The sequence below is a fragment of the Triturus cristatus genome, chromosome 5_1 (genome assembly GCF_964204655.1).
Source record: "Triturus cristatus chromosome 5_1, aTriCri1.1, whole genome shotgun sequence".
Taxonomy (NCBI): domain Eukaryota; kingdom Metazoa; phylum Chordata; class Amphibia; order Caudata; family Salamandridae; genus Triturus; species Triturus cristatus.
Genome location: NC_140587.1, coordinates 1,014,989,170 through 1,015,007,592, shown reverse-complemented (window position 1 = coordinate 1,015,007,592; position 18,423 = coordinate 1,014,989,170). Strand labels below are relative to the sequence as shown.

General features: G+C 50.2%; 1 protein-coding gene and 1 pseudogene across 5 annotated transcripts in view; both read right to left on the bottom strand.

Moving 5' to 3' along the window:
• LOC146832794 (TGF-beta receptor type-1-like) overlaps positions 1-18,423 on the bottom strand; it is a 1,867,988-nt gene that overhangs the window by 632,222 nt on the left and 1,217,343 nt on the right. The gene's annotated exons all lie outside the window — the stretch shown is intronic.
• LOC146832796 (GTP-binding nuclear protein Ran-like) lies at positions 9,073-9,579 on the bottom strand (annotated as a pseudogene). Its single transcript, XR_014961516.1, has one exon. The product of XR_014961516.1 is annotated as a GTP-binding nuclear protein Ran-like (transcript).

Here is an 18,423-nt window from a genome sequence, read left to right as displayed (position 1 = left end):
AACATTACAAAGGATGTGCCTAAATGTGCACATTAAGAACAATAAAACCACCTAAGTAAGCAGAAAATCAACTCAATTCTCCTAATCAAAAGTAACTCATTACCCCAAAGCCGCGCTGGTCAAAGACAAAGAAGAACTTAAGAGCTGAATACCACCTTGAATTTTGGTGCGAACAAGAACGTATGTGTTATTTTCACAGCCCTTGATTTTTGTTTGACAAATTCAAAAGATTTACCTTTGTAGTTGGATCAAAAAGAGTCATCAGGAAATGCCACTTTGCAAGAAGAGTCAAAAAGCACCTGATCCAAAGTTCCTACATTCTTTAGGATTTTATCCTGATCTTTAAACTGAAGGATTTTAGCGATAACTAATTGACGCATGGCTCTGAGAGGGGATTTCTGAGCCAGCTCTAGATAAGCGTGTTCTTTGATGAAACCAGAGGATAATCTGTTCAGTGGTAGCAAATGAAACTATTATTTAAAGATTTTTTCAAGGCAGGCCACCTCCAACCACTTGGCTAATTCCACAAAGCTGAAGTTGTTTCTACTGGCTCATTCCTCAGCACTTCGTGCATGCCATGCCTCCAGTGCCGTTGACACTAAGGAGAGGGTCAAGACTGAATATTTCAGCTCTTTTACTGAGTATTCTTGTTTGGAGATCTGTTCCTCCTCTTCAGTTACTCGGGTCTACTGCGTTATGTAGGACCTACAAAAAGAGCAGACATTCATACACACCTCACAGATTTTTGTTCCCAAGGCTTCCAGAGATGTTTAAACAGCTTGCAAGCTCATTGGCATTATTATTATGAGATATAAGATCTTGTAGAGCCTATAGCTACCCAAGAGTCCACAAAGGCAATCAGTTAGTTGCTCGTTACATGTTTCTACAAGATTTTGGTGAAAACGGGAAGCATCGACATCGGTCGGAAGTTAGACAAATTGGAAGGATCTAGATTGTGTGTTTTTAAAGAGGGGGCAGGACCATGGTTTGATTCCATACCTGAGGAATGCGTCACTATTTTTTTTGAAAAACATTTTTTATTGGCATTTGTAGATAGTAATATACACAGACATAGGCGGCTTCGCCATTATCACAGAAACATTACATAGCAGGAGCGCCCAGTCGCAGCCCATTCAGCTTCGCAGTCTCGTGGGTGCGTAGGCCGTTTGTCCCTATCCTGAGTGGGGCTGCAGGCACGTTTCCGGGACCAGCCTCTGGGTTTGCCATACTGGAGCGCGCCCTGATCGCCTCGCCGCGGGGGTGCCGTGTAATGTGATTAAACCCCTTTGAGGGGTGCCGCGGAAGCTAAAGAAGTGCTGCCAATGAGGAACCGTGGACGAACTGGGGGTAGCGAACCAGGGAATGGGGGTGCACTATGTCGTCTATCAGAAGTACTTGTGGCTATGCGCCCGATAGCTAGACCATCGTGGGGGACAAAGAAAAGAGGGGGATCGGGGTGGTCGCGGATGCGGAGAGAGGGAGGGGGGCTGGAACATCGATCATAACCTATGGGGGATCTGGCGGTGGGGCCTGTGAGGTCTGCCACTGCGAGGCGCAGGGCGCTGGGACTACCTGCGCCGTTCCCAGGGTAGGCTCCGGAGTCGCTGGCGCCCCCGGGGGAACAAGCAGTTGTGAACTCGCCGCAGCCGCTGTTTACTGCGTGAAGGCGTGTATTAACATGGCCCAGGGCATGGAAATCGGGTGTTTGCGCATCCCTCGGGCCTCCTCCGTTCTGAGTGTTGTTTCCTCCGCCTTGCCCCACTTCTTGACCGCTCCCACCCATGCCGCTACGGGGGGCCCCGCCGGCGTCTTCCAATGCATAGCGATGCATCGTTTAGCGAGGAGCAACATTAAGAAAGCAAACCTCCTTTCCACTTTCTGCGACTTGTGTCGTTCATGAATACCCAGCGCACACGCCTCCCATGTGTCCAGGTCCCGCAACCCTGTAACCGCTTTTAGGGCCGTGTGAATTGTGTGCCAGTAACTGTAGAGCGTCAGGCAGTCCCAAAACATGTGCTTAAACGAGGCAGCGGGCTCCAGGCATCTGGGGCATCCAAACACGCCGTCGGGGAAATATTTCTGCAACTTTTCGGGGGTTAGATACGCCCTGTGCAGGATATGCAACTGTATGTTCTTAAACCGATAATTGCGGGACACTTTTTTGGTGTATTCCAGAGCCCGAGTCCACTCCCTATCGTGCAGAGGCCGTTGGAAGTCATCTTCCCAGTGTTCCCTGAGGGTCGCTAACGTAGGACTCCGCAGGGTTCTCACCGCTTTGTAGATCCACGTGACGAGATGGCGACCCGACCCCATCTGCAGTATCGCATGGATGACCGGGTGTGTGGGGGGCTCCGTCTCGATTCCCCTCCACTGCCTGTCCGTGAGAAGCTGCCTGTGCTGTAGGAATTGTCCCCCGGGAAGCCCGAAGTCCCCAACCAGTGCCTCAAAGGACTGCAAACTCTCCCCGGAGAACAGCATCCCCACCTCCGTTACCGCGTGATCCGTCCACACCCGCATCATTTGCTCTGTGTAGTACGCCCGGCCCCTAGGAAGCCCCACCAGCGGCAACAGCGGAGAGTACAGGGGAGTCGATGAACGTGCGCCAGGCAGGCGCTCGCCGTCATGACCTGAAGGGGCCGGGATAACGGCGGTGCTGCACCCGGCAGCAGCATGCGGTGGACAGCTGGGATCGGAATCCGCCCCGCCTCCGTGAGCAACTCCTCTTGTGCCCGGCCCGCCGTCCAACGCGACACACATTGCAATTGGGCGGCTAGGAAATACGCCTCGAATGAGGGAGCCGCCAACCCGCCTTGGTCAAGGGGCAATTGCAGTTTCGCCATGGCTATCCGCCGGCGGCCATTGCCCCAGATGAGGGTCCCAAGTAGGGTGTCTAACTCTCGGAACAGGGACCGCGGAGGAACCACCGGAAGATTGGAGAAGAGGTACAGCAGGCGCGGTACCAGGATCATCTTTGCAACGGCTATCTTTCCCGGAACAGCCAAGTGGAGGCCCTTCCAGAAATGGACCTGGGATCGGATATTACCCATCACTGTGCGGTAATTCCCCTCATAGATATCTTGCGGCGTATGATATAGCTTTATCCGAGATATCGAACCGCCTGGGGACTCCACGAGACGTCAACGTCTCCTATTCGTATCGGACCCTGGGGCACGACTTGTGTTAAAGGGTAGACAGTGGACTTGGCCCAATTCACCCTAAGGCCCGTCACCTCTGCAAAATCATGCAGGATGCGTGATATAGGGGTCAAATCGATCGTGATGTCCCGGACATATATGAGTACGTCATCGGCGTACATTGATACTGCATGGGTATAGTCGCCGATCGGGATGCCCCACTCCCCACTCACCCCGCGCAACATGGTCGCCAGCGGCTCCATCGCCAGCGCGAATAGTAAGGGGGAGAGGGGACACCCCTGTCTGGTCCCGCGCCGGATCGGGAAGGAGTCCGAAATGAGCGGGCCTATGCGCACTCTGGAACTGGGCGAGGAGTAGCTGAGCCGAGTGTAGGCCAACAATTTGGGTCCGACGCCCATGCGTAACAGGACCTGAAACAGGTAGGCCCAGGAGAGCGTGTCAAACGCTTTTTCGAGGTCTAGTACCAGACACGCCGCCCGAGGGAACCGTTCTCGCACCCGGTCCTGCACGTGGAACAACCGCCGAATGTTGGAAGAGGTGTGCCTACCAGGCACGAATCCGTTCTGCTCGGGGTGGACAAGCCCTGGGAGGACCGTGGCGTACCTGTCCGCCAGGGCCTTCCCATATATTTTGTAATCCGCCGACAATAGAGTTATGGGTCGGAAGGAGCCTAGCTGATGCGGGTCTCTATCTGGTTTAAGGAGGGACACTATAACGGACTCACGCATGGAGTGAGGCAGGACTCCCGCGTCTAAAGCCGCTTGGAACTGCAATTCTAGTTGAGGGACCAACTGGGGCACGAAGGTCTGGTAAAAGTCAAGGGGGAAGCCATCGAGGCCAGGGGCCTTGTGGGCGGCTAGCGCCTTCATGGCGCGCCGAATTTCGGCCGCCTTGAGAGGGCGATCGAGGTCCTAGCGCGTATCACGGTCTATGCGGGGAAGCGGAATACGGTCCAGGAAGTCAGCCGGGGCGGCAGTCGACACCGAGGGGCGGGGGCTAGTGTACAAGAGCCTGTAATGCTTTTGGAAGGCCTTGAGTATCTGCCCCTGCGAGTACACCAGGGTGCCCCGGATGTCCCGGATGGCCGTGATGGTCGGGAGGCTCGAGTCCTGCCTTATGAGCCACGCCAGCAGGGCACCTGCGCGGTCTCCCTCTGTGTGGGCCCTAGCAGCGTACGCCGCGAAATTAAACCGACACATGCTTGCCAACGCTACGGCGTACACAGTCTCGGCTCTAGCTAGCGCTGCCGGCGTGGCTTTAGCGGGGTCAGTCTCCTTAGTGAGCGCGGCCAGTGCCCCTTCCGTCCGCTGAATGTCCCCCTCAAGGACCCGCCGAACCCCCGCAATATGACGAATGCAATTGCCCCGCATTACAACCTTGAAGGCGTCCCACTCCGACGCGCGGGTGCTAGCTGTGCCGGCGTTCTCCCTGAAATAGTGACCGATGTGGTCCGCCAAGGTTTGGCGGAAGACCGGGTCTTCAAGGCTGTCCCGAGGACGGCGCCAAGCGGGGACGGGGGGTGCGGCGGGCGCCACTGCAGTGTGATCGTGTGGGCGTCATGGTCTGAGATAGTTCTACCCAGGTAGTCAGCGTCCAGAACGGTAGGGAGGATGGTGGGGGAACAAAGGAAACAGTCCAGGCGCACTCTAAGGTTGTGCGGTCTGGAGTGGAACGAGTAGAGTTTAGCGGTGGGGTTCCGAGCCCGCCAAACATCCGCCAGAGACCAATGATGCAACCAGGTTGTGAACCGTTTGGCTTGCGTTACGATGGGGGAAGTGGGGAGGGGCGGGTGGGATCTATCTAAGGTTATATCTTGTACGCAATTGTAGTCGCCCCCCCAGGATCCACGGCACCTGCGCGTATGCGCTTAAGGGATTGGAGAACGTGTCCCAGAATTTGGATTGATCAACATTCGGCCCATAGATGCTGCCTAATAATATCGTCTGTCCGTCCAACCGACCAAGCAATAGGACATAGCGACCCTCCGGATCTATTACTTGTGATAATTCCTGAAAAGGGACCCCTGGACACACCCATATGAGGGACCCGCGGGCGAATGCAGAGTACGCTGTGGCATAAAGGGCCCCTCGCCAGCACCTGCGCAGTTTCGACACCTCCCCCGCCGCGAGGTGCGTCTCTTGCAGGATCGTAATGTGTGCCTGGTGACGCTTGATGTATGCGTATACGGAGTATCGCTTGCGTGCCGTATGCATGCCCCGCACATTCAGTGTTAGAAGTGTGGTTTTACCGGCTTGTGCCATCGGTGCATGTGTCTAGTGCTCATCGCAGGGTGGGTCAGTCGGGTCCCCCAGAGGCCCCCCGGTGCCAATCCCCGCGTCCCACCCCCGTGGGCCTTGCCCATCAACGCGGCAGCTCATCGGCGCATGGGTAGGGACATAGTGCAGAAGGTATGCGTGGGGAGGGAAGAGGAAACTAGGGTGAGGCGAACGTAACTTGCCCCAACACGGGGGACATATCGCCAAGTACGATACGTCCAAACTGACTCCCGGGTTGCATGGGAGCATGAACCTATTAGGGAAAGGGGGTTCGGCTGGCGTCTGCCGTAGGCTCTACAAGCGGGCTGTGCGCAGTATCTATGACTAGCCACTTGGGGAATGTAAGCGCTTCTGGGGGGGAAAAAGGGCCCTGGGCAACGGGGAGAACACTAGGAGCGCTGGGCCAGCAGATGCGTGAGATGGGGGCGGCACCCCAGGCTGCGGATGTGTGGCCCTCCGCACAGAGCCGATCATATCAGGTCGTCTGCTGTTCGCGGGGTGACTGAAGTCAGGGCCCCCGAGTCAACCCCGGACTGCATCGCCTCACTGTCCTGCTCTTCCTCTGACATGAAGACATGGGGGGCATGCTCCAGGTCCGTTGCCGGGGAGGCCGGGCAGAGGCCCGCCGCCGCTTTGAGGGCCTGGCGCCGCTCCTGGACGATCTGCTCCAAGTCCGGTGACCCCAAAGTGTGTGACGGCCCCCCTGTGGTACCTGGGCGGTTTCGTCTCCGTGAGCGCTGCCTCCTGCGTCCCCCCGCAGTCGCTCGTTGTTCATGTGGGCGCCCGTTCCGCCGGGACCCAGTACAGTTCTGGTCCGCCCAGTCGTGCGCCTCCTCCGGTGTTGTGAAGAAGTGGGTGACACCGCCGTGGATGACCTTCAGGCGGGCCGGGAATAGGAGAGAGTACTGTATGCTTTCTGCTCGAAGGCGCCGTTTCACCTCCATGAAGGACGCCCGTTGGCGTTGGACTGCACGTGAGTAGTCGGGAAAGATCATGACGGTGTTATTCTCGATGCGTAATGGGCCCGCCGTACCGCATCCCGGTCCCTGAAGTGGAGGAACTTGGCCAGCAGCGGGCGAGGCGGGGCCCCCGGCTGCGGCCGGCGAGCCTGCACGCGGTGCGCCCGCTCAACAGAGAAGTAGGCTGTACGGTCTTCGCCAGGGGTGAACGACTTAGTCCAGGCTTCAACGTACTCCACCGCATCTGCCCGTTCAATTCCCTCCGGTAGCCCAAGGACGCGAATGTTGCAGCGTCGAGACCGCCTCTCCAGGTCATCAACGCGTTCTTCCATGGTGGACATGCGATTCGTCAAAGCGCGCATCGAGTCCTGGTGTGTGTCCACCATAGGTTGGAGGTCAGCGACTGCTTTGGCGTTGTCCGTGACTCTATCTGCTAGTTTACGGTGGTCATCCTGGAGGAGACTAACGTCCGTGGTTAGGGTGCCCAACTGCTGCTCCAAAGAGAGTCGCGACTGCTCAATCGCCGCCAGGACCTGATCCAGTTTGGTCGACAAGGATGGTTCCCCGTTCAATCCTGCGGCCACCGGGGCCCCTCCACGCGTGCCGGCCGGGCCCCCTGACGCTGCTGCCGGGGCCGGCAACACCGCCCTGGACTTGCCCATGATGTCCACTGGAAGGGCTAGCGCTGGCGCGGATCGGGCGCAGTATCCGGGCTAGTCGTGGTCAGCCTCGGGCCCTCCGGTGTTCCGCTGCCGCCCGCCCCCAACCGGCGCTGCTGCGTGGCCGTCTCGCTGGTGGGACAAGTAGGGCCGCAGGGGGCGAAGCAGCCGCTCGAACGGCAGAAGTCTCCCTCGGCGTCACCGCCAGTCCCCTCACTCCTGCGACCGGCGCTCTCCGCTGTGCGTCCCCGGGTCAGGCTGCACCGCTAGGCCAGTGGTGCTCTGCCTGGGCGACCAGGTCGACGTCGGCGCCTCACAAGTCCCCCGCCGTCCTTCCCACAGTCTGGACAGACCCCGGGGGGTCGCTGCGGGCAAAACGGAATTCGGGCAGCACTCCCGGGTCTCAGGGACCGACATGCATCACTTCACGGTCGCGCCGCTGCACCGCTCCAGTCACTCTGCCGGGCTGGCATCGGCCGCCATCTTTGGGTCAGGCAGCCACACTCACAGGCAGCACCGGGGGCCCCCCGCGGGAGTCTTCCCCCCCCGGGGGCGACGCCCCCCGACCGGTGCACCACCGCGCTGACCCACCCGTACCTCAGCCTCCAGGCTCGATCAGTAGGGCCGCTTCTTGGTCTCCCTCGGGTCTTCTCCCAGCCACGGCGATCATCGGTGGCGGCAGTCCTCACCGGTCGATGCCTTCACCTACAGCCCTCCTCGCCAGGTCTCTCCGCTACGCAGTGCCCAGCGTCTTCACCGCTGCCCTCCACACGGGGGAGGGGTTACGGGGGGCTCACCGGCACCCCCGAGGCACCGGAACCCACCGTCCGCCTCAGCAGCGCCCGCACTCTGGGCAATCCTTCTCCCGAGCAGTCAGCCGGCCCCCGCGGGGAGCGGGACCTCTGCCCTCAGCGCCCCAGCCCCGGGACCACCGCTCGTCAGCGGTTGCGGCGGAGCCGGATGGGCGCCATTTTGCGCTCGACGCCTGCTCTTCCGCGCAGCTCCCGCATCGAAGTCCTGGCTCCCGTGGGTCGCTCTGCTACCGGGCCGCCAGCGCTGGACTCCCCGCCCCTCAGGGCACCTTCAGATATGCATTGGTCGCCCCCAGGCTCACCGGGAACAGGCGAGGGGAAAGGCCGATCCCGGAGCCTCAGCTAGACGCGTCCGTCTCGGCGGCCATCTTAGCCACCGGAATGCGTCACTATTGTAAGGAGGAATTGAGCATAACTTTCAGTAGTTGTATTAGGTCTGGATCCAGTGTACTAAGTTTGGCCGGAGCAAGAGGGTCTTGAGGAGAACCAGACTTTATTGACTGAAAGAGGGAGGTTTCCAGAGGGAAGAATGGGTTCATTTTTTGAGTGGCTTGCGAATCGGTGATATTAGCTGCTACACTGGTTGGACAATCTATCTGTGAGCTGGTGCTGGAGATACTACCATCCAAGGTTTGCTCATCAGAGCAGTCTTGAGAGTGTGTTGGATATGTCACCTTTTTACAAAAAAGGGTGATAGATCCGCTCATTGTTACTGACAGCAAAGGGGTGGGGGATACATTACTGGGATCTGACAGTTCTTTACATACTTTAAAAAGAGCTTTGGACCAGGTCTGAGCAGCTGTGATTTTATCAGAGTAAAACTTTGCTCTGGTGGCTCTACATGGTGTGGATATTTTGTAATACAACTTTATTATGGTTTAAACTAAAAGGAACAGGAACGGCAGTAGCACGGTTCACCATGGAATGTGATGTGACTGTAGCAGTCTTTAAATTAGATTTGAAACGTGAGGGATAAAGTAATTGCAGTCCAAAACAACTAAGGTTCAAAATATGAAGGAATTGATTTTTACTGCCACATTCACTCCCAACCACATTCAGCTCCTTCCGTATCCCAAAGATTTAAGCACATGTTTTAATCACCTAGATAATAAAATGGCAAACACGTTGCGCCATTGACATCACAGGATAGTTGTCTATAAAACTAGACTGCTGACGGTGGGCTCCAGCTTCGCTCTTTTCACAGATCACCCTCATGTGTCCATAACAACTTCAGGTGGTGTAAGAGCAGGCATTGCTACAAACATCAAACTGGGATCGCCGATTAGCATTCTTGCCAGCCAAAAAAGGGCTTCTCAAAGTTGTTAACACTTTCTGCAGAAATATCGTAGTACTGGAGGTTCTTCTTCATGTGGAAGACTATGGACTTTGCCTTCACTTTCCTGTCTTTAATATCCACTTTGTTGCCCCACAACACAATGGGGATGTTTTCGCACACTCGCACTAAGTCTCAATGCCAGTTGGGAAAATGTCTGTATATGACTCTTGATGTGATGTCAAACATGATAATGGTACACTGAGCTTGAATATAATAGCCAGCTCGATGACATCCCAACGTTGAATTTGATATGACCTCGGTTCATATGGAAAACTAGAGGATGGACTTCAACACCAAATGTGGCAACATATTTCTATTCGAATTCGCCCATCAAGTGGCGCTTCACGAAAGTGGTCTTGCCAGTGCCGCCATCCCTGACTATCACACACCATGCTCAGACTCCTCTGGAAGATCCCTGCATACCATAGCCTCCAGGTAGACCCCGAGGTCCAGTTCAAGCTCGTTTTAATCTTTTATTTGCGCTTTGAACTTAAATTTTTTGTCTTCATCTTCGGATTTTTCTCCAAGACCTTTCCAGGAACTTGCACCAATTTTTCATCTGACGCAAAGACTCATAGAACCAGGAGGGTGGAGTCTGGCTGAAGAGCTTGATTTAGCCAGTAGGACTGCATCCAGGGAATCACAGAGCCAATCATCAACCATAGGTTGATCTATGTCGAAAGACTGCACTAGGCTTAGTAAAGTGTCTAGGAGTCAGAAGTTAAGAGAGGGGAGGTCTATGAGGACTAATTTCTTAACATAGCCAGAGGTTCAGCCGCAACGGCGGAGGGTAATGAACAGGTCTGCATAGAGAAAGGCTCTGCGAAGCGGTCAGACCACAGTAGCGGCAGAGGGCAGTCAGTAGTAAGGTCCTTAATGCTCGTAAAAATAGGGTCCAATAGATGTCCGCCGTTATTTGTGGATGCAGAATTGATGAAGCCGAGGTACAAGCCACTAAGGTCCTCTATAAGGCCAGAGCTGCCAGCAGGATCCTCCAGATGAATATTTAAATCCCCAAGCAGCATAAAATTGCACATTTAAGAAAGTAGGGAGATTACAGGTCAAGAACCGTAGAGCACCAATTTCCAGCGTAGCCACTAGGAAGGTAAATCAGAACACCGGATACAGTGAGATTATGGGAAAGTCAAAGAGGGAAGCCCATGGCTTCACAGGCAGGGATAGGCAACTCCTGTATTTTGCACTGATATTTCTCTTTAAAAATGTTGCCATCCCACCTATGGTCTCACCACTGCCATCACTTTTAACAACGCAGTAGTTTTAGAGTAGAGCGGAAATATTAGGCTGTGAGGCCTCATGGAGCCATGTTTCAATAAGAAACAGGGCATCAGGGACATTGTCCATAAAAAATGTTTATTGGTGCTGCTGGAGTCTAAGTAAGGAGAAGCAATTAATCCAATAGAAGGAGAATTTTCTACCCAACGCACTGCTAGAGTCCTTGGTCTAGTTCCTAGATAGCCCAGGAGAGTAAATAACACCTTTGGTGGTGGAGTTAAAGGAATTACAGCTTGAGCTGAGCAAGATATCGCAATGTGTACAGGTTTTAGACTCACAGGCGATCTAAGGAGTCTAGACAAACCTCGGCGGGTGGGGCAGAGCATCCTAAGCTGGTCTGCAGAAAACATAATTCTATTTGGCTGGGTAGATGCAGGGTTCCTGGCACCTGGGCCTGTTCGGGCACGGAGGGGCTTGCCTTTGGCGCACCAGCGACACAGCCACTCAAATAGAGGCTGTGAGCAGAAACTAGATGGCTAACTGTGCAGTAAATGAGACCTGACAAAATGGTTGCTTTGTCGGATGTAAGAAAGCAGGCACTTAAGCACATGCACCATGCAAGAATGCCACAACAAAATATAAAAAGAAGAAAAGATCGAGATAGTTTCATAATCACTTCTTGCACAGATTGTACTTTCTAGTGGGTTGTTGAATAAGTCTTTCATCATGCCCTGTTGAATCTGCATGCCGAGTCTCCCATATATTTTGTTCCTCTTATGTATCTTTGTCATGTGTTTCCTCAGATTCTTCTGCATCTGGAGTGTACTCTTTCACTGGCATTGAATGTGTTCTACGTTTATTGTGAAGAAAAACCTAAAGGACTGGTATAATTTCCACCCTTTCAGTCTCTCTATTGCTCTAGTTCTAGTTTTTCCTTTATTAGGATGAGAGTTGTGAGAAGTTGGCCTGGTACATGCTGTTCTCTAATTAAAGTGGGCACCTTGTACCGGTCCAAACAACCCTTATTGATGATTAGGTTAAAGACAACCTTTATAGAAAGCTATCCTAGTGGTAGCTGTGGAGAGCAGCCTTCAGGCTAAGTCTCGAAGGAATGTAAAGCAATTTGTTTTACCAGATCAGAACCTCCTGAATGACCAAATGAAAGGGGCACCACACAAGTGTTATATATAATATATGTATTTATTACTAAACATTCTATACTAACCTCTTTATGAGATTAGAGCACAAGATACACAATACTGAATTAATAGAACCATAGTAAATAGCACAATACACAGCGGGCTCCAAGGGGAGACCGAACCATATACTAAACAATTGGTATAACAACAACGACTTCACTAGACACAGTGCCTAGAGCACGTAGAATCGCTGGGACCCCAAGGAACCACCCAAAGTAGTGACACAGGGGACCCACGGAGGACGAGTGCAGTGTGAGAACACAGACGCGAGCTCCGTACAACTCTATGGGAAAGTCTTGGTTGGAAAATTACAGTTTAAGGACACTTCGGAGAGCACTTTGTAAGAATCCAACTCCAAGACGAAGTGAGTTTGGTTGAAAGTAAGTTTAATCCAGGATAAAAAGACCCCATCCACAAACAGCTTGTATACCATTCAGGCTCTGGTCTCAACTGACTCTTCCCTGAGCCAAAGATTCTAATCACCTAGCAACATCTCATGCTTCTATGAGATGCTGCTAGATGCTACACATCTCCCTTCTTTACAGACAATAAACAATAATGCTTACAACACCAGCAATATTTACACCACACATAGAACCAAATAGGAACACATAATAACCATTAGCATACATAGTCTTTTAGATGCTTCGGTGCAGAAATCAGCCTTGAAGATCTCCGTGCATGTGACAAGGACTCATCTTGTAGAATCTTCCCTTGCGATGGAAAAACTGAATTTCTTGGAACTTCTTTGAGTCCCGTAACAAAGTCCTTTCTCACCACAACCACCCTATTCAAGTTCCACACCTGGTGATCCGCTGTTTTAACCGCATTGTTAAACAACTTAATGACCTGAATAGGTTTAAAGAAAGCCCCTTTACCTTTTCCCTTACGGGGATTCTTTATTAGCACCCAATCCCCCACTTTCACCATCGTTTTTTTTTACAGACTTCTTTACATCATGCAAAATCTTCCTCTCTTCAATTTTTTTTTTCTCTAACAGCCTCCAGTCATCTTTCTCGTTTTCCCTAAAACGATTAGGCTGTAGATCATTTACCCAGGAAGGTGTAACTAACGAGTTGGCACACCTACCCCTAAACAACTCAAAAGGTGTCCTTTTTGTGACTGCATGAGGTGAAAGCCTATACACTCTAACTTTTTTAAACACTTCTACTCGCCAATCTAGAACCGCTGATCTTGCCATCTCAATCGTTTCCTTGAGAACCCGATTGAACCGTTGAACAAGTCCATTTGTCTCTGGGTGATATAGAGAAGACTTCTTGTGTTTGACACCATAAGAACACAAAAATTCCTCCATATCCCTTGAGACTAATTGTACTCCATTATCTGTGAGTATTGCATTAGGAATGCACTCTCTATCAAAAACATTTTTTTAAAACTCCTTAACATGTTTAGATTCAATCCCACGCGTTATAGCTATTTCTGGCCATCGAGAAAAGAAATCAACTAAAACCAGAACGTACCACTCAACACCCGATACAGAGATTGGGCCTAAAATGTCAAGTCCAACTTCCTTCCAAGGAGCATCAGGTCGGTCCCTTATTATCATGGGTTGTGTTCTTGGCTTGTTCACTCTGTCACTAAGTGCCCACTGCATTAAGTCTCTTATTTTCCGTTCAATTAATAAATCCATACCTGGCCACCAGTAAGAAGATCGTAAGTATTCTTTAGTTTTAGAAATACCGAGATGCCCATCATGGGCTAAAGAAATTAACTCGTCTCTAAGAGAGGTAGGGGGAACCAATCTTGCCCCTCTGACAAGAAAGCCATCCTGATCCGCAAGTTGATCTTTAACATGCCAAAACGTATCCACCTCCTCATTCTTACTCTTCGCATTCCAACGCTCTTTTAAACAAACTTTGACTTTTGCTAAAACATCATCTTCAATAACCGCCCTCAACCACCTTTCTTTCTCTATAATTCCCCCTTCAATGAAGCAAACCATTTCTCCATCCTCTTCTTCTAGACCTGAATTGACACACACAACCAACCTTGACAAGGCATCAGCTACCTTGTTTTGTATGCCTGGAATGTACCTGATGTCAAAATCATAGTCTTGTAAAGCGACTACCCACTTTGTAATTCTACTGGAGATCGCATCTATACCCTTATTTTTAAATACCTCACATAAGGGCTTGTGATCTGTCCTGACCTCAAAGGTACCTCCCCAAAGCAAATTTCGTAGTTTCTTTATAGACCAGTGGACTGCTAGAGCTTCCCTCTCTATGACAGAATACCGTACCTCAGCACCTCTTAAACTCCTAGACAAGAATAGAATCACATTATCATCTCCATTATTCCTTTGCATCAACACCGCACCCAAACCTTTTACGCTTGCATCCGTCACCAAGACTGATTTCTTGTCCGGGTCAAAACTGCTGAGTTTGGGCGCTAGCTCTAATTTCTTTTTGAGTAAACAAAATTCCTTTTCACACTTATCATCCCAAACAAACTCACATCCTTTATGTAGTAACGTCCTCATTGAGACAGAGGGAAGCAAAATTATTTACAAATTTACTATAAAATTCGGCCATGCCTAAAAAACTTAACAGCTCCTCTTTATTGTTTGGGGAAGGCATATTCTGAATGGCAGTTACTAGGCTTTCTTTAGGTAATACACCCTCATCTCCAATTGTGTGACCTAGATAATCTATCGATCTCCTCTTGAACTTGCACTTTTCCATTTTAACTGTCAATCCAGACTCATCCAATCTCCTCAGTACTTGTGATACCCTCTCATCGTGTTCATTATCATCTATACCAAAAATCAGAATATCATCTTGATATACCCTGACACCAGGTTGTCCCTTCAAAACAGATTCCAGTGCCCTCTGGAACACTGAAGCCGCCGAGACCAATCCAAATGGTAGCCTCAAGAAACGAAAAGTCCCAAAGGGCGTGATAAACGCTGTCAAGTCCTTTGAACACTCATCCAGTTTGATTTGATGATACGCAGACCTGAGATCTATTGTACTAAAAACTTTCGCCCCTTTCAACAGCATCAACATGTCTGCGATTTTTGGTAACGGGTATTTGTCAATCACCACGCACTTGTTTAGCTCTCTAAGGTCCATACATAAGCGAAGAGAGCCATCGGCCTTCTTCGCGGCTACGACCGGAGCAAGCCATTGTGTTGCTTCAACTTCTTCAATAATTCCCTCTTTTCTCAATTTGTCAAAATCAGTTTGAACCATTTCCTTGACAGCTACCGGAATACTCTTTACCTTGCAAGACACTGGATTGGCCCCTTCCACAAGGCGAATATGATGAGTGTAACCTTTAAGACAACCTAGGCTACTACTGAAAACGTTGGGGAAGCGTTCTGTCAGCATACATGTAAACTGGTTTTCAATACTCGTATCCAACCTGGCCACAGATGCCGATTTAAAATTATCCTTCAACAAAATAGGTGGAGAAGAATTTGGATCTAACATAACACCAAGGTCTCTTTGGTGAAACCAGCTTAAAATGCTGTCACCTGTGATACATAAATTTTCCCACTGGTAAGTCTATTTTTATTTTCAATCAGACCCCAAAAATACCCACACAACTTGATAGGTTCACCTCCATAGGCAAAGGATCTAATGTGTGGTGAGTAAATTTTGATGTTATTTTTGATTTCCTTTGCATAAAACTCTTTCGAAATTATGGTGATTTTAGCACCAGAGTCAAAAAGTACTCTTGTAGCTTTGCCCTCAACACATATTTCGTCAGTCGGGCAGCTTTTCTTTTCTTCAGTTTGAACTGCTTGGATTTGAATCTGTCCACAGTCAACCTCACTGAGAGAATCACAAGCATCCTCCACATCATAATATATTTCAGAAACCTTTCCCTTGAAATTTTTCTCTTTACACGCAACTGTGAAATGCCCTTTTCTTTTGCATTTACTACATGTGGCTCTCCAACCCGGGCATTGTTTATCATTCGCTAAATGACCTAGTTTACCACAATGAAAGCATGTCATTTTAGAAGCATCAAACTTTACACCAGTTCCGCTAGGGGTACCTTTCTTAAAATGATCCCTTTTTTCATTGTTAATTTTAGGATTGTCTTTTATTACTTGTACCGAATTTTTATCTTTCTTTTCCCCATCCTTCTTTATTACCTCTAGACACTTTAAAGAATGTTCAATCCTTTTCGCAATGATCAAAACATCTTCTAAGTTTGGTTCATCCTTCTGCCAAAGTTCCTCCCTAACACGTTCGATGTTACAGCCTAACATAAACTGATCCCTAATACGTTCATCTAGTGTAGGACCAAACTTGCACGAAGAAGCTAACTTCCTTAGAGCAGTTATGTAATTTTCTATGCTTTCATCTTCCATTTGTGATCTCCTACCGAAGTGATACCTTTCAAGTATCGTACTCACCTTAGGTAGGTAGTGTTTATCAAGCATAGCTATGCATATTTCATACTCATTTAAACTTCTATCCACTAAATCCGGAAGGTGGTCAAATACCTCTTGACCTTCCGACCCCAAGCAGTGAAGCAATAATGCAGTCTTTCTTTCGGCACTCAAAGAGGCTCCGCAAACCCTGGCATATCTCTCAAACACTTTCCGCCATTTCTGCCATTTAATAGGTGGATCTCCCGGGGTGGACAGAAAGAAAGGGGGTGCAGTTACATTCTGCATGTTAGAAAACCAACCCTCAAATGTGGTAACCTCAAATTATTACCTGAACCTCTCTCTTTTTTTTTTTAACGTTGAGCTCCTCTACTCTTCAACCTTTCTAACTCTACCAATAGAATTTGGAAATAATTATTAGTGTGCAAGCAAAAACAACTCTTCCATGCAGTCCAAACAACATATAAAGATTATACACAGTTAGACTCTCACAGTTTTAAAGTTCAGTTTGAACGTAGTAATTTAAACTTCACAGTGTGTGTATCACTGAGCTGACACACCTACAAAAGTTTTCCTTGGTTAGAGTGATCTACTCTTCACAGTGTGCGTATCACTGAAGTGAAACGCAAGCAAAACTGTAGCATGTAATTTGGCCCTCTTACACCCTTTCTTTATTCCTTCTCATGAAAGGTTGCTTCTACTTGTTTAAAAATTGCCCACAGCGTGCAATAGAGTCAGCGTGCAGGGCAATCAACGTAGAGAGAAAGTGCTCCACAACGCAGGCCACTAAACAGAGTTTCGCCAAATAGACATACCTCCGATATGATCTCCAAGTGTGCGAATCACTGAAAAGAGAAGAAGTGATCCGCTACAGACGCCTTGTAGCTTGATGCATCTCTGACCCGCACTATAATCAAGTGTGCGGGTCACTGTTGAAACCTTACTGTCCTAGCGCTGTAAACCGCTTCACCTTGCTCCCCTTGAGCCGTAAACCACTTCCTTGAGCGACGCAGGTAAGGTAGTGCTCGCACGAAGACAGTGCGTTTCACCCTTGCGTTCCACACAGCTAGAAGACGGCTCCCTCCGCAGTGCGCTGATGCGCGATGACGCTGCTTCGTATCTAGGAGACGGCGCTGACACTTGATGACACCGCAACCATGCGCAGAAGGTTCTGCTTCGTAGCTAGGAGACGGCGCTGACGCTTGATGACACCGCAACCATGCGCAGAAGGTTCACAAGGGCCTCAGACGAACGCTGCTAGTTCCGGGTGCCGAGCAGCAACCATGGCAACAGCTCGAGAGACGCAAAGCGGTAAGGAGACTCCGTTTGTTGTTATTGATCAAAACTTTTAAACGTTAACAACGGAGTACAGCCTCCCCACGGAAGTGACTCTCAAAGCACCAAATCAGCAAAAATACACGAACCTTTGGCAAGAGTTCAATCTTTGATGGGCAAACCCTCCAAAACGATGCGAGAAATCGGTAAAACCCAACCTCCATTCGTTAGGAGCCCATTACGCTTCAAAGCCACAAAGCAGCGAACATGAAAGTTGTACATAAGAGCCAAAGAGTCAAAGTTTGTTCATAAAAGCCACAGAATTAAAATCTCATTTCCAGTAAAACAAAATGAGGAACGATGATTTTCTCACCAAAGATGCAAGTAGTGTTGAGGTCCTTTTTCTCCTTTTAACTTCTTTCCTTAAAATGAGCTTGTGAATCCCATCCTCTGTCGCCAAATGTAAGAATCCAACTCCAAGACGAAGTGAGTTTGGTTGAAAGTAAGTTTAATCCAGGATAAAAAGACCCCATCCACAAACAGCTTGTATACCATTCAGGCTCTGGTCTCAACTGACTCTTCCCTGAGCCAAAGATTCTAATCACCTAGCAACATCTCATGCTTCCATGAGATGCTGCTAGATGCTACACACTTCAAGCAAACCCTTTGGAACATAGAATGTTCTAAGGCCAGCACCCTTGTGAGTACCGAGGTACCTGTGTTACCTATCCCAGAGGAGCCGGGTGCATAGGGGTCAAGTGGTGTCGGAAACCCTTGTAGTTTTCAATGGCATGATGCGAAGAAGTGCTGCTGCCGAGAAGATGAAGTGTATGGTGGAATCAAGCCTGGATCCGAGGTGAGAAGAACCTGAAAGCAGAGGGGACAGAGTCTGGGTCACTTCAGGGTGAGCAGGGGCTCAGCAGACGAATGCCCACCGATGTCGGGTGCTTCACGTGAGAAGATTGGATGCTTGACTCTGCAGCCACGGGGACCAGGAGACGTCGACGATGACCAAAGTCCGGAGGAGATCTGTCCCATGAAGGATGCCGAGTGCTGGAGGGTCAGGGTCCGGATTGAACACCAAGTCTTGGCAACGGAAACCCACGCGGGCAGAGGAAACAGGTTACGGTGAGGACCAGGAAGGTCCTGGGGACCC